At 38.5% G+C, this 5000-nt stretch overlaps 1 protein-coding gene across 2 annotated transcripts in view; it reads left to right on the forward strand.

Moving 5' to 3' along the window:
• LOC125026621 (venom protease-like) overlaps positions 1-5000 on the forward strand; it is a 19627-nt gene that overhangs the window by 8012 nt on the left and 6615 nt on the right. The window lies entirely within an intron of this gene.

Below are 5000 nucleotides of genomic sequence, written 5' to 3' on the forward strand. Positions count from 1 at the left end.
CGTCATGTTATAGTAAATGGATATGTGGCCATCTACTATGTTAGTCCTATGTTAGTACTATGCTCCCCAGTCGGCTAAGGACTGGGCATTCCTTGTGTGCTGCTGCTATGCTCTTGGTCTGCTGGAGGATCAGTGAATGGAGATCTCGCAAGTCTGATGAACTAAAGAGGGAGGAGGGGGAGGAATCCTTAGTTTAAGGAGGGGGAAGGAAAGCTAAGGGTAGCTAGCTACCTGAAAATTAAAGAAGTATAAGATAAAAAGTAGGGGGGCGATACCCCTTGCATGGTTTTAATTTTTTGGTTGCAACTGGTCGGGAGTGTGGTTTATTTATCGTGAATGGAGCCAGGCTGGATGGAGGAGACACCTTTATTTGTTAAAACATTTTATTGATTAAAAGTCTAAAAGAGTGAAAAAAAAAAAAATATCAATGTCATGTACCTTCTGACCGTATCATTCCCTTTGTACCCTATCGTACTGTTGTTGACACAGCTACTCTTCCATTCATTCATATTTGTTAAGTCAACATAGGGATAAATGGTAAAGAGAAAAGTAAACATGGGAACAAATAAGTGAGGAAGGATGAACACGGTAACAAGAGAGTTGGAAAGTAAGTGAGGAAGGATGATGATGGAAAGGAACAAAGGAATATGAAGATAAACCGAGAAAAAAAAAAAGAAAAAAAATCAGAAAAAAGTAACGAGGAAAGCTGATGGTAAGCAAGAAAGGTGTGAAAAATAAAAATAATGGTGAAACAAGTAACGTACAGATATACCACAAGATTTTTTTTTTTTTCCTCGCCTGCCAGGGATTATCATAGCAGGTGTGATCCCGCTATGATAGCCTGTTGCAGGTGAGACCCTCGCCTGCCTCCCTTCCAGCTCCTAGGAGCTGAGAGCGAGGTTCAGTGTGTCACTCTTTTGTTTATTTAAACGAGAATTGTGGTTAAAAGGGCATGAATGTAAACAAGTGTGGTAAAAGAGCATGAATATAAACAATAACAAGAAATTAAAAGATTTTTTTTTTTTCCCTCGCCTGCCAGGGATAATCATAGCGAGTGTGATCCCGCTATGATAGCCTGTTGCAGGTGAGACCCTCGTCTGCCTCCCTTCCAGCTCCTAGGAGCTGAGAGCGAGGTTCAGTGGGTCACTCTTTTGTTTATTTAAACGAGAATTGTGGTGAAAAGAGCATGAATGTAAACAAGTGCGGTAAAAGAGCATGAATATAAACAATAACAAGATATTAAAATATTTGTTTTCTTTTTTTTTCGCCTGCCAGGGATTATCATAGCAGGTGTGATCCCGCTATGATAGCCTGTTGCAGGTAAGACCCTCGTCTGCCTCCCTTCCAGCTCCTAGGAGCTGAGAGCGAGGTTCAGTGGGTCACTCTTTTGTTTAATTTAAACGAGAACTGTGGTAAACAGAACATATGACTATAACAAACAAAAACATTGGAAGATATTAAAAACATTAAACAGTTGATGTGTGTCCAACGCATAACTCGTTAAGGTTGTATGAGAATGTGGTAGTGTATGATATGATGAATGATGCAGTGGTGTGATGTGGTGTTATATGATGTGATAATATGATGTAATGATGTGATGGGATGATGTGAGTGTGAGGCATGAAGTCCTCTGTTGTGCATAAGCGGCGGAAGGCGGTAAAGGTGATGGTATGGCCTTGGCATTGCAGTGATTTTTTCGCGTGGAAATCATCCTCCGGACAGCACAGCCTAAACAAAAACAAACAAACAAACACAACACAAGCTTGTCGTGCCCTCTCTGAGAACCACTCAAATATTTTATCCAGATGGGCACTATCTGTTATTTCCAAGGTGTGGTTTCTCCAATATTTACCTTTAGAACCCACACTATAAAAGATGAAGAATCATACAGGGTATTTATGATCTAATTTCAACCTTAGAGGTAACTGAGAGAAGGGGTAATAGCAAAACACTTAATAAGCTTACAAATTTTAGTTGACATTATGAGTCATAAATCATTACACTTTTACAATAATATAAACATACATTTACCAAAATGTCCCGCTACTCCAACTTGTCACTAGTTGGTCTTCTCAGCTATCTTCTTTTTTTTCATCAATCTCCTGGGCTCCTAAAATATATTTTCTTTCATTCTTGTGCACAGCACCAGGAACAAATAAATCCAACCTTCAGCAAAGCCATAAAAAAAAAACTAAAAACATAAACTAAAAAAATAAACAAAAAAAAATATACAAAAAAATAAACCCATTCCTAGAAATGAAACAATATTCTAGTTTAGGAATGATAAAACAATATAAAGTTATAAATCTAAATAAGTCATTTCTTAAAAGTACAAATATATCTTGCAAACAAACAAATTACGTATAGCATTTATGTTATTATACATGATCTGAGTAATTGTATGCACATTATAGTAAATTTTGACTAAACATCATTTTAATAATATACAACTATTAATGTTAAGAACACTTACGCTTTGAATGGGTTTTAAATTCTTAATAATAATGAGAGAGACACATCGGGATGTTGTTCAGTGCCATGTGCCAGCCTCCAGCTGTGAAGAAGACATACTATTTATCTCTAATTTCTAGTTTGATCTCCAATATTTACTTTCTTTTGTTCTATAAATTAAATTTATAGTATCTTATGACTTTATTAATTATATAATTACAGTTGAATATTCTTTCTTACCTCGGATATTTCATGATAATCTAAAAGACTTTCAGGCTGTTGTATGGCACTCTTCTCTGATCTCTTTCTCTCTCTCTCTTTATGGTTATAGCAATAGTATCAGGCTTTAGTACTGTATATATTTCAAAATTTAAAGTCTACTCAGATAACATATAGTACAAACATATACATGCATAATTTTCAGAACTTAATTGAATTTATTCAATAACAAAAATAATACATATTAATCAAAATATAAATTATACAACCTTAATTTAACGGTACTATTGACATATAACAGTGTACCCTTTAAATAAAGAGAATGTATGGTGGGGTAAACAAAACAAAAAAAAAAATAGTACTCTGTAGGGTAGACTATTATACTTTACAATTTCCTAATCTTAATAAAAAAGATAATACAGAAATATATATACTTTATGTAAAACTATTAAAATGAAGTGTCATCTTTCTATAAAAATAATTAAGCATTTTTTCTTACATAGCTACAGACAAAAAAACTGAGGTATATATGAGTAATGCATATGCATAAAGACCAAGTGAGGTATATACAGGGTGGTTTCAAGACGATTTTTTGGGTCATTCTAACTTCACATCCCTTGTGCTCATTACAAGCTGTGAGCGGTCAGGAGGCTTTTTCCTTGCCTAAGTGATTTATGCGTTGGCTTATAAGAAAAGGAAAAATAAAAAGGAAATAAGAAATGAGGTTGTTTACATACAAAAAATATCAATAAACATATATAAACGACAGCTTCCTGTGGGGGTGGGAAACATCCTTCGACCTGCGCGCACGTATGCGTGCAGATCGGAGGCCTTTCCCCCCAACAAAACATTTAGCTCGCGTAGAGAGGTTCTGGGGGATCTCCGTGTATGAGTGGGAGTGTCCTAGGCCACCACGGGTGATTTGTTTGTGTGTTTGTGTGTTTGTCTTTGATGTCGTCGTAGTTTGTATTGTCTATTTGTTGTATGCGGTCCCAGGTTCGTTTGCTTTGTATGTGTATGCGTATATTCAGTGGCTCTATGTTGTATGTTTGGTGTAGTGATTGTGCGGTAATTCTGTATCGTATTCTGTCTGGTATAGTGGTGTTGTTTATCCAGTAGAGTGCTTTGTTCTGTATGGATTGCATCTTGAGTTTTTGTGTTTTTGAGATTGCAATCAGTGGAATGGGTGTGTATTCGAGTATGGGTCTTACAGTGGTTTTGTAGAGTTTGAGTTTGGTGGGTGTTGTGCAGTATGAGAAGCGTTTGAGTTTTTTGAGAGCTGTGCTTGCTTGTTTTATTCGGTGTTTTGCGTGTGTGTGAATACCATTTCTGCTGTAAGCCTAGCATGTTTCCTGTGGTTGCGTAGGGTATGTCTGTGTTGTTTATTGTGAGTGGAGGTGGGTTGCGTCTTGCCACTGGTATGACTGTGAATTTGTTTGTGTTTGTTTGTATTTTCCATTTGTTTTCGTGGGTGTTGATCGTGTTTATGGCTGTTTGTGTGGCTGCTTTCATGATGTTTTTGGATTTGGAAGGGTGTGATATGATTTGTGTGATGTCGTCTGAGTATGCGATGTAATTGCTCTAGGGTGCTGGGGGTGGTAGGTTGGCAGTGTAGAGGATGTAGAGTGTGGGTGAGAGGACGCTGCCCTGTGGAACTCCACTCCTGAGATGGATGAGAAGGCCTTGGTAAGAACCAAGGCGAATGTTGTCCAGAAAGTTGCTTAAGAGGCGTGTGAAGTGTGGAGGCAGTTGTAGTTGTGTTATTTTGTATTTGAGGCCGTCATGCCAGACCTTATCAAAGGCCTTGGTGACGTCTCGAAGTATAATGTTGGTTTGGTGCTTGTTTGAGAGCGATCTCCTCATAAGCGAGGGCGATTGCGCTTCCAGTCCCTCTGTGTGGCCGAAAGCCGTGTTGCCTAGGGTTGTGTATGTTGTTGTATTCAAGATGTGTTTTAAATCTGTGTGTGATAATCCTCTCAAGCAGCTTCCCGGGAACTTCCAGCAGTGAAATGGGCCGGAAGCTGGTCACCTCGTGAGGTGGCTTCCCTGGTTTGGGGATGAGGATGAGTGATGCATGTTTGAATTTGGTTGGGAAGTGTCCTGTTGCCAGGGCAGCGTTGAAGATGTGTCGCAGTCTGGTGAGCATGATGGGTGGAAGGTGTTGCATGATAAGTTTGTTGATGTTGCTGGCTCCTGGTGTTGTGTTTTGTGATCGTGTGTGTGCATGTCTCATGTCTTCTGGTGTGATGGGGTGTGATAGGGGGTTGCTGGTGTGAGTGTGTTGAGTGATATTGTTTGTGATGGGAGAGTCAGGTGTTGCAGTTGTTGTA

Source organism: Penaeus chinensis, chromosome 6 (genome assembly GCF_019202785.1).
Source record: "Penaeus chinensis breed Huanghai No. 1 chromosome 6, ASM1920278v2, whole genome shotgun sequence".
Classification (NCBI taxonomy): Eukaryota; Metazoa; Arthropoda; class Malacostraca; order Decapoda; family Penaeidae; genus Penaeus; species Penaeus chinensis.